Here is a 9,991-nt window from a genome sequence, read left to right on the forward strand (position 1 = left end):
CTTTACTTGATCCTATTAGACTAATTTTGTTTAGTGTTTAATTAACCTACAGATATTGACTTAAAAGTATTAAGTAATATTGGTATAAACCTACACTTGTGAATTTATAATTTTATTTTACTAATATGACTCTTATTATTTGTTATTATTCTATTCTCAATGTGTCTTTTCAACTCTACTTTTAGATAAGATATGGTATTCTCCAATTTATTTATAAATCAAATATCTATATTTTTATTCCTAAGGTGTCTTCTTAAACTTACTTTTGGATAAGATATAGTTTTCTCCAATTTATTTCTAAATTAAATATTCATATTTCTATTCCCAAGGTGTCTTCTTAAATCTACTTTTGGATAAGATGTGGTAAGTAAAGTCAAAGATATTAAAATAAAATGATGATTGGGTAGTCATGACATTAATGGTAAGTGGTTGAAGTGGATGAGAAGAAGAGACATAAAGGGAAGGAGAATGAGAGGGGAAGTGGGGCACATCCTCGTTCTTTATTTGGATGGGAGGATTTTATTTTGGAAGGAGGAATGTGGAGGAGAAGAAGGGAGCGAATGGAGGGAAAATGAGAGAATTCAAACTTGGAACTATTGGAGAGTATTGGTTCTAAATTGGACATATTAAAACTAGTTGGACTTGGGCTCAGAGGGCTAGGGAACCTGTGGAGGTTCCCTGGGCTAGAAAATCATTCCTACTTGGCTATGAGGTAAATTCAGTCAAGTAACCCAGTAGAAGCATCCCAACAGAGTCAAGAGCATCCCAGCCAAGCCACTGGAACATGTATTCTTCCAATTTGTTTTATTTATCTAAACTGCTATAGATGAAATTCCTTAATGTTTAATACACTAAAAATAAAATTTTATGTTTTTTTCAAATAATTATTTTGTTATAAATATATTGTTTTCCTTATTATGATTAAATTAAATGATAAATTTAGTTTTAGTAGAAGACCTAAGTTAGGTTCTCACATGTGCTATCAGAGCCCAAATTCAAAATCCAAGGCCTAAAACCCACCAACCCATCACGAATTTATATTTGAAAAAAATGATAAAAAAAAAAATTAATGGTAAAAAAACCTATAAAAGCAATGCCAAATAATACATATTTTATATATAAAAAAACCAAATAATTTTCCCCTTTTTAGAGAATAAAGGATGTGAGAGTTTGAAATATAAACATATTCCTTAATAATATAAGGCCATAAAAGTTTTTTTTTTTAATGGCTTCAAATTTCTAAAATGCTCGATCAAGGTCCCAGACGTTTGCCAATATTATAGTTGATTGCTACTGAGTTGTATGGAGGTTTTGCTGAATTGTATGGAGGTTTTTCTCAGCTCAAATTCTTCAGTTGAAAATAAACTTATCTAATGTAGAAAACCCACCCTTAGAACAAACCCACACAAGTGGATTCAAAGACTAGAAATACTTTATGTGCTTGATGGGGCACATTATTTCTTTCTGAGTGCTAGATCGGATGCTAAAGACTTCAATTCTCTACGCCGGTGCTAGTAGGAAAATCTTTGTAAATGATATGAGCGTTATTTTGGAGAGTTGTTTGAAAGCATTTTAATTTTATTTTTTTTGTCCATCAATGCTTTGAAGCTGACCATCATTCTTGAAATCGAAATTATTCAGTCATTATAGCGATTTCCTTCTAAATATTGGTAATTTCCCATTAAAATATGCACAGTTTCCCTATCACAACTTTTCTGAGCACCGAATCACCCTTGAAATTTTATCTTTTCCATATCATCTGAGTTTCCTGACAGTGATCGAAGAAATCAGTACATTATAACCATGTTTGATAATTTATTGATATGTAGAGGACTAGAAAGAAATTGGTATGCCTGCATGAATTTCATTTGAAAGGTGTCTCGAATTATCTAAGTGGTTGGACTCCAAATTAGTTGTAATTGAACCCTCTACCAGGTTAGTTTCCCTTTTTACCTATACTCATTTCAATGTGAACTGAGTTTTGCACCCTAATAGTATGGAGCATATCCTACTCCTGTAAATGCATGAGGTTGCTTTGCCCCTTAGGTTGAGCTCTTATGTAACGACTACTAGGCATACTTGTGAAACTTCTTGTCGAGGCCTGAGAAGATCTACTAGAGTCCCCAATTTGAGGTCATTGTGTGTTTGCCAGAGCACTAAGGTCCAGATTAGAAAACTCAGAACAACGACAACGAGGCCATTTTATGTTAAGGCGCATACATCCCTCAATGCATTCTACATGAAAATTATGTGCACATGGGAACCCACGTCCCTGAATCCCAACACAGAACTCCTCAACAAAGATAGGGCACTCACTACAGTCTGTAGGCACTGCCTTCATACGGAATTTTGGAAGCTCCTGAATAAGTGCTTCGACTGCTTCCCTCTATGCTAGTGTCAAGTAAAGGCAAGGGTGGTATGTCCCAGTGGCTTGTCCCATGCCCTACAACTCCTACCCAGCAGCTTCAAATGCCTAATCAAGCACTTTGATAAGATAAACCAAAAAAACCTTAAATTATTAAATAGGAAACCCTTGTGCCCATTGTGGAAGTGCCTACCTCTGCATCAACCACTTCTGAGTAGAAATGAAGGCAATATAAATAAGTCCACAGAAACTAAAAAGCAACCAAATTAAGAAGCCCCATTTTTGACCTTTTTCAGGTATACAATTTCTTGCAATGGTGAACCATATGCTTCCAATTATAATCCAAGCCCATAGAAATGGATAGAGAATTAAGACAAGGGTTGAAAGAACCATAATTATCCTGCAGAATCACACAAATCTTTGTTGGAAACCTAGATCCAATCCCATTCCATTTAAAGTCAATTCTTACTGGGAGGAAGAAGAAGCTGTAGAAATAGAATACAGGAGGAGGAGCTTTGTTAGGCCCCTATACTACTAGTGTAAACCCTTATTGTTATTAGTACAACCCCCTTATTATATTGTTGTGCCCATGTAGTCCCCATATTGTTATTATTGTGCTCCATAGAAGCCCACTATTGTTATTATTGTGCCCTTACATTAATATTGTTATGTCGGCTTTGATTATATTATGACCCATAGACTCCTATATATAGAAAGGAGGTCTTGTCATTTGTATCATCTAAGAATTGTTCATTTGTGTAATGTAAAGGAGGTTGCCCCCTCGAAGAGGCTTATTTATAAGGCGTTCATCTATCTTTTCTATATTTTTGTGAGCTGGTTTCATAACATTTGGTATCAGAGCTTTGGATTCTAGGGTTTTGCTGCTCCAAACAGATCATCGTGACATTTGCGATATAACTTTTTCTCTGCGATGTTTTAGATGCTAAAAGAAAAACCAATTTGGGTTGAAATCGTTTTGAACCTTGGGTCCAAATTTCAGAGTTTCTCGTGCTATATTTGCGGAGATATGATCTGAGGAATTGGGCCTTTTTGTAGACTCCTGAATTACATTCCAAACATGTGACCTGGGGAAAATAGTCATAACTTTTGTTTTGAGCATTAGATTGAAATTTCGTAAGAAGTTACAGAAAGAGGACGGACTTTAGTTTCCTGTGTATATTTTTCAGATCCTAAGGTCAAAACAGTGACACGTGGCACTTCATACAAGTTCTCTCTTCTGAAAAGGTATATAATCAGGTCATCTTGGGAGATTGTGCATAACTCTTTTTTGGAGAATCTAAATTCGATCGGACTGGTGGCATTGGAAAAAGGACACAGAGGACTACTGCAAGTCACGATTTCAAAACTGGAGGATCTAAAACTACAGAGTTACAATCGTTTCAAGATTGAGCTCCTAAAATAAAAAAAAAGCGAGATGAGGAAGTTTGATGGCAAGGATCCGGTAAATTGGATACTACAGATGGAGAAATATTTTGATCTACATGGTGTACAACTGTTGCAAAAGGTATGTATTGCATCTAATTATTTAGAACCAAATCAATTTTTATGGTATAAAGGGCTTTGTTCTCATGAACAACTTGATACGTGGTCAATTTTTACGGAGGAAATTATAGGACATTATGAGAATACAAAGAGCAACACCTTCTTTAGAGAAACACCACAACAATTGGAAGAAAAAAAGAAAAAAAGGGCTTTGTTACAAAGTGGAAAGAAAAATTATGGCAACAAGGAGTTCTACCCCTCACAACTATAAAGATGGAAGTGTTGTTTCTCCTAGCCTTCCACAACCTACAAGGGTTACACCACAACAATTGGAAGAGAAAAGAGAAAAAAGGCTTTGTTACAATTGTGATAGAAAATGCACTAAAGGTCATAAGTGTGCTGAAAAGAAATTATTTTACATAGAGTATGAAAAGGAGGAAGAAAAGGACCAATAAACATCAAAAGAAGAGGATATACGCCAGGACCCAACCCCCAAAAAAAGAGAAATGAATTCGACCATATCTTGTAAAACATTGGCAAGAATTACCACTCCTCAAACTCTCAAGATAGAAGGACATATCAAGAAGAAAAAGGTTCAAGAAGTGAAAGATCTCATCAAGAAAGAAGAAATGAATCCAACCATATCTTTTAATGCTTTGGCCGGAATTACCACTCCTCAAACTACCCAGATAGAAGGACATATCAAGAAAAAAAATGTTCAAGAAGTGAAAGATCACAACAAGCGTCAAGAAATGAATTAGACCATATCTTGTAAAGCATTGGAAGAAATTACCACTCCTCAAACTGTCGAGATAGAAAGATATATTAGGAAGAAAAAGGTTCAAGTAGTGAAAGATCACATCAAGCATCAACAACAAGTTCTCCAACTTTTAAAGGAAAAGGCCACTTTGGCGCAAAATCAAATGAAACAATGGGTAGATCAACATCGTAGTGAAAAATGTTTTGATGTAGGTGATTAGGTATTTTTACCGCTACATCTCAAGCAAGCTATTTATGAGAAGGAAGTCTTGGAAATACTACATGCACTTAAGAAATGGCGACCTTACCCAATGGGAAGACATTTCAAGGTAAAAATGGGTCATGATAGTCTTAAATACTTTTTAGAACAAATATTATCTTTAGAAGAACAGAAAAAATGGGTCGCGAATATGTTGGGTTATGACTTTGACATCATCTATAGAAAAGGAAAGCAAAATTTCGTTGCAGATGCACTCTCAAAAATGGATGAGGATGTGGAAGCATTGTTTTGTGCTATTTCTATTATCCAACCAGATTGGATACATGAAGCAAGGGATGAATGGAAAAAGGATGAAGAAGTGTGGCCACTCATTCAAAAGTTGCAAAAGATTCCAGTTCAAACAATATTGTTAGAACTTTACGAAGGAGTAAAAATCATATTGGAACCTGAAGCATTCACAGAAACAAGAACTACGAAATCAATCAATTTTAGAGTATCTCATCAAGTGGAAGAACTTACCCGCTGAAGATTCCACATGGGAGGAGAATAATTTTGTACAGAAGCGTCAAGAACTACTCAAGCGTTGAGGACAACGCTTTTTGAAGGAGAAGGGCATGTTAGGCCCCTATACTACTAGTGTAATCCCTTATTGTTATTAGTACAACCCCCTTATTATATTGTTGTGCCCATGTAGTCCCCATATTGTTATTATTGTGCCCCATAGAAGCCCACTATTGTTATTATTGTGCCCTTACATTATTATTGTTATGTCGGCTTTGATTATATTATGACCCATAAAATCCTATATATAGAAAGGAGGTCTTGTCATTTGTATCATCCAAGAATTGTTCATTTGTGTAATGTAAAGGAGGTTTCCCCCTCGAAGAGGCTTATTTCTAAGGCGTTCATCTATCTTTTCTATCTTTTTGTGCGCTGATTCCATAACAAGCTTTGAGCATGGAATATCAGTGGGCTAATTCATCGTCAAATCCAATATAATCGAAGCATCCAACATCTAAATTCAACGATGAATTTAAGGGTTTGGCCGATCTGTGGGAGTTGAGAATAAGTTGCAAAACACTTTCATCTTGGAACTGTGTGAGAAGATGATTGACTTGTTCCTCATTCTCTTCTCCTCTCGACTACCTACTCCAAATTATGCTTCTAGAAGACCTTCTGTCCAATTTTTTTAAGTGTCTAGCTTGTGTGTTCCCCTCGGTTTAGAAACTTCAATGTGTCTATGCAAAAAATTAATCGACTTTGTTTCTTTTTTTTATACAATTAAATCTTGTTGAGAAAAGAAACAAAAGCTAGTCGACAAATATTTATTTTACAGTTGCACCTGAAAATGCAACCTTGGGACACAATTGTGGACAAATAAATGTTGGTAAAAGTCATTCAAAGTTTACCAACAATGAAAACCTCAATTAAATTGATGATATTTTGTTCAGAATACTTTTAAAAAAACAAACAACAATGTTTTTGTTTAAGAAGATGATGTAAGGTTTTAGACTTTTGTGATCCATACCGATTTTGGTAATGTCTTTTGGATTAATCACATTATGTGATTAATCTAAAAGACATTACCAAAATAAGATGATGTGATGTAAGACAGGGAACTCTAGTGTTGCGTGAGATTGGTAAAATATTATTAGAGTATGGAACTCCAATGTTGCATGAGATTGGTAAAATATTATTATAATATGTAACATTCTCAACTTTGATTTACCGAGGGATCTAATCAAATTTGAAATTAAATAAATTAGTTACATTTCATCTTTATTCTTATGCAATAATTTATTAATTTCTTCACAAGTGGTTCAATCTAATCGCTAAATAGTTGCTTTAGTAATTAGTGGAAAATACTACATTTGAATCAATGTATAAATGGATGTGCATAAATGGAATTAATTTTGCTTTAATAAAAATCTAGTTTTCTATAACTCGCTCATGCTTGAAACTTCTTGATCTTTGTCTACCTAAATAAAAATTGTGTTAGAATTACGACATTATGTTATTAATATAGCATCCAAATACTCTTGTCATCCCCAAAACTTAGCATCACAAAAAATGAAAAATTAAGAAATAATACAAAATAGTGTAAGTATAAAATAATATATATATATAGAGGAAGAGCACTAAAATGAATATAGAAATATCATAAAGTTATATATTTATATATAAAAAGAGTAAATACAAAAAAAATGGTACAAATATAATATACAAGTAAATTGTAAGTATAAAAGGAGAAAGTAGTTTTATCATGAAAAAAATGATAAAAGAATAGGAATGCATACTTGAGACATGCCTACGCTTATTGGAAAATATATTCCACTTCACATAAAACAAGGCAAGTTGTGAGGCAGCAAGTCCCTGTGCATTGAGTGGGGTAGTTGCTCAAGCAAATGTTGTACAGGGTCAAGGTTTCTTTGCCATTCATGATAAGAATATTCGAAAAAGAACCATTAGTTGTTTACCCATCCGCTAAAAACAAAGGCATTAAACTGCTATGCATGACACTGCTTCTTCTGGCATTAACTTTAGGTTCTATACACCATCATGTCATATCCCGAAATTAGAGGACTGGTATCCAATGTCCATGAAGACTAACAAAAAATGCCGAACGCATCCAGGTAATGTCTTCGAGGGTGAACCAAAGTCTGCTGGAAGAATCAATTTTTAGTTGATTAAAGGCCAGAATAAGACTTTAGTTATTCTTTGTAATACAAATGCACCAAGAAGAATATTGACCTAAAAACTAAATAATGAGGATGACAAGCTTCTCTGTTTGACCCTCATGAATTTGAAGAATTGCAGTGTGCAGCAACCCTACATTCAATTCTTTATTTTATATCTGAGACTTCAGTTCAGTAGCACGGCTAATTTTAAAAAACGTGAGATCAACTAGGAATTGTTCTAAACCGCGTTGCTCTTCCAAAATCCAATATATTACTTCACTTCACATTTATCAATATAGAAAACCAGTCTGAGACACTATCCTCCCCATAAATAATTTTCCACGCTTTTAACTAGGATATAATACAGAATCTTACAGTGGCATCAACCGTCGATGCTTGAAAAACCATAGAAAATAACAAAAAATGATGAGCCCAGTAACTCCAGTTATTATCAGAACCCACTTGAAAGCCTTAGGTTCTTCAAACTGATCAATTGGAATATTCATGCCAAAGACTCCAGCTACAACTCCAAATATAGCAACAACAAAAGTTGTAGTTGTGAGCAATAGTTCAAACTGTATCAGCTGGTTCCAAACATTACCCTGTTGAGGGACATTCTTAAAAATTAGAAACACTTCAAAATAAAGTCAATAAAATATAAAAGCAATACTAAAACCATTCCTAAGTGTACTGAGCCAAACACCTAACAGAAAAGATGCTTATTATCTTGCCAAATTGCAACCCCTGGCCAAGTGGGGGAATATGAGGCAATGCCAAGAACCTGGAATGGAAGGATTTATGCAATTGAAAGATTCAATACAACCTAAACTCAAACCAAACATTGAGGCTTACAAGTTGAATTTTTATGAAACCCTCTGTATCATCTATATATTCCTTTAAGAGCCAAATTGGTAATGTTTTACAGGAAACGATGCTAAGAAACAAAAGTTTAGATCATAAGATAAAAACATGCCCCATTTGGAATGAAAACAAGCTCTGAAACAAATAACTATTCATGGAGCTAAAATTGTATATTTCAGGGTAAAGAGAAATATGAGAAGAAATAGGCCAAAAAAGGTAGGCGCTACCTTTTTTGTTATGTGAACTTATATCTTGCATTAATGTAAGACATCTATTAGTTCAAACATCACAGAGATGGATAGAGCCTGCAACAAGCACTGGAGCAGAAACAGTGCATGCCACCTAATGATCAATCTCAGAAACAATAAATACTGCCAACTGAGCCAACCATCTGATATCTAGTTATGTTGATGTGCATCTTTATATGTAATGTAAAATGATAAGCATACTGTCAATCTCATTTAATGAGATAAGAGATTTGTCTAGAGAAGAAACTCAGGCACATACCACTTTCAGCAAATACAAGATGGGTTAAATTTGGGTGAGGCAACCTATTAAAGTAAATCATATCATTCTGTTGATTAAGACAACACCCTCATTCTAATCATCTTAGAAGTTAGAAATAGCTAGCTAGCAAGAACCCCTGAAACAGAAAGAAGAGTCTATCTTTTTATTCTCATCATCACCTTTCTAATGCCAACAAATTCCTCGCGCCTTTCTAATGCCTTCATACTAGAGAAGGCCTGAAGCAATTTCTAATAAACATAAAAGTTCAAGCAAGTCTTGATTAATGAACAGATAACAGTTCTACTAGTTCTTGGCCATGATATCATAACAATAACTCTTTTAGATATAAAAGATTGTTTTTGATAAATAGGTTTTTTAACCTTGATTGAAAATTTAGTTTATTAAAATAGATCCCTGGACACTAGCATTCATGTTTTGAAATCAAATGCATTTGCATAATATAAGATTTCTAGGAATCATATGCTCCAAGTTAAAACCATCATAAAAAGGCAGCAAGGCAGTTCAGTTATGCTCCAATGCAAACATGACCTTGCAGACTACAAACCGTACATTTGATTACCTGCAAAATAAGAACAATCAAGCCAATCCACTTGCATATGTCAAAGTTTTCTGTAACAAAGTTTTTTGCTTGGTCAAACTGTCTTGTTGGATCCTCTGGAAAATCCTGCAGATCAAATAAAAACAACATGATAGTTTATACCAAAACATATAAAGCATAAATATCATACGAATGATATGCCTTATTTTTACCAATTATGCGTGTTGTCAACAAAATGCTAAAAATTCATATAACAGCTACACTTACTTCTTCCTAGTTCTTATTGAAGAAAACATCAGCAGTGACCCTGCCTCAGTTATCAAAAGCAGGCCAACAGATAGCATGTACTATTATATGTTAAAGAAAACAAGTAAATACCCTGACAGCAGGATCAATCATTGTAAATGTATATCAATCCACTGACAGAGCATAGGGCCCAAGGCCACACCTCAAAAACATATAGAACAAGCATAGAGCCTTCTACAATATATAAGGGAACATCGTTTGAATGTGGTCACGAAATCGGAAATACATTCATC

General features: G+C 34.3%; 1 pseudogene; it reads right to left on the reverse strand.

Moving 5' to 3' along the window:
- Window positions 1–1,833: 1,833 nt before the first annotated feature.
- On the reverse strand, window positions 1,834–2,812 carry LOC149261746 (E3 ubiquitin-protein ligase SIS3 pseudogene; annotated as a pseudogene).
- Between the last annotated feature and the right edge of the window lie 7,179 nt (window positions 2,813–9,991).

Source organism: Pinus tabuliformis, chromosome 6, assembly GCF_031772625.1.
Source record: "Pinus tabuliformis cultivar Carrire ecotype Pingquan chromosome 6, CPIR1, whole genome shotgun sequence".
NCBI classification, from domain to species: Eukaryota; Viridiplantae; Streptophyta; class Pinopsida; order Pinales; family Pinaceae; genus Pinus; species Pinus tabuliformis.